This window comes from Penaeus japonicus, unplaced genomic scaffold (assembly GCF_977035675.1).
Source record: "Penaeus japonicus unplaced genomic scaffold, GWHDUDI00000001_assembly GWHDUDI00000009, whole genome shotgun sequence".
NCBI classification, from domain to species: Eukaryota; Metazoa; Arthropoda; class Malacostraca; order Decapoda; family Penaeidae; genus Penaeus; species Penaeus japonicus.
In genome coordinates this window covers 33,297,465-33,299,645 of record NW_028234411.1, presented here as the reverse complement: position 1 = coordinate 33,299,645, position 2,181 = coordinate 33,297,465, and positions in this window count along the sequence as shown.

Below are 2,181 nucleotides of genomic sequence, written 5' to 3'. Positions count from 1 at the left end.
ATCACCATTATCATCATCGTCATTATTATCATTATTTAGCACAAGCATTATCAAAACCATAATCATAATTTTAATCAATCATAGTCATCATCATCATCATTAAAATCATAATCACCATTCTCATTAATATCATAATCAAAATCAAAATAATCAATATATATATATATATATATATATATATATATATATATATATATATATATATATATATATATATCACTGCTAAAAAAAGAAAATTTCAGTTCAGTACCAACAATAATAATGATGTTATTTTAAGCGTTGTAGTAAAAGTCATAAAAATGATAAGGTAATATCATTAAATCTGCTATATGCTGAAGCATTCGTTGTTAATGCATTTTTATTTACCATTAAAGGTTCAAAGAAGACAATGGCGATTAAATCTTATTGATGATATATTTTTTCTTCTTTTAGAAGATAAAAAAGTGATATATACTATGAAATAAAAAGCGAAAATGCGAAAATAGTTTTTGTTTCTCTTTGATATAAACTTGTTTACTGGCGAGGATTTTAATGAAGGAAGGTGAACCGTATCCCTCTCCTCTTTCATCCTCTTCTTCTTCTTTCTCTTCCTCCTCTTCTCCTTCTTTTACCTCTTTTTCATCTTCATTTATTTCTTCTCTGCCATCACCATCCCCGCTACCTCCACCTCCGCCTCCGCCTCCACCTCCACCTCCACCTCCACCTCCACCTCCACCTCCACCTCCACCTCCACCTCTAGCTCCACCTCCGCCTCCACTTCCAGCTCCAGCTCCAGCTCCAGCTCCACCTCTACCTCCTTCTCTTCTCCCATCGTAACTCTACCTAAATTGCATATACTAACCGTAATTGCCAGTTAGTGCACTGTACAGCGGCACTGTTCGGTGTCACTTGGAGTAATAAAGATCTCAACGAAAGGCCTAGGAGACCCTGTGCAATGTATATGCAAACGAGATGCAGATAAGCGCTTGAGGTCCGATTATATGGGATGAAGATAATTGAGCTTCATCTTCCTATCATGGTTGCGAAAGTTATAAAAATAGTGTGAGTAACATGTATTGAGAATATACATACATACATACATATATATATATATATATATATATATATATATATATATATATATATATATATATGTATATATATATATGTATATATTTATATATATATATAAATATATATATATATATATATATATATATATGTTAATTAGATTAAAGAGAGGCTTCTGTATGAGCTTATTTCGTTCCCTTCTTAGCTGTAATTTTACTCTACTTCTGACCAGTCTATGGTCGCTACCGACATTTACTTTGTTGATAACGGTTACGCCTTGTACAATAATCACCTATTGGTGATTATGAAGTCAATTTCATCTTTAATGCCGGATGGTATAATTTTAAGGGATCGAGCTTCAGCGAATTCTATTAGCCTTTGCCCTTTCTCATTTCTGGTGCCTATTCCATGTTTCCCAACCGAGGGTTCTCCATCTTCCCTTATTCCTATCTTGGCATTAAAATCCTCCATAATCACGGTAAATAGGTTTTTGCTCTATCGGTAGCTGCTTGCACATCGTAGAAGCTCTCTATCTCCTCATCACTATGACTGACGGTAGGAGCATATACTTGGATAATTTTAAAGTTATATCTGTTGTTTAGTTTCAGTATTACAGAAAATACTCTTTCACTCACACTTTAGAATTCCCTAATATTCTTTTCGAGGCGCTTTTGAACTAAGAAACCTACTCCTAATTCTTGTTTGCTATCCAGGGGTTTACCTCTCCAATATAGTAAGTGACCATCATTAAGTAATTTCTGTTCTTCATCTAGTCTTCTAACTTCAGAAAGTCCTTCAATATCCCAATTAATAAATGAAAGTTCCTCAAGCAGTGTCAAAAGATCAGCTTCTGTTCTCAGAGTCCTTACATTGTATGTGCACAAATTCATCATCTTTAACCAGATATTTTTAGCACCCTCTGCTCCAGAACGATCCTGATCGCCGCCGTGACCAGGGGTTCCTTCTCCGGGGAATGAGGGCTGTTTTCTTGACTGGGAAATCATATTTAAGATGGGTGGGGCTGAATACCCCCACCTACCGGCCTTAATTGTGTATGTTGGGAGGAGTACTTTTAGTCAGGAGGCTACCTTTGATCTCCAATAACAATTTTGAGTTAGTCTAGGACATCTT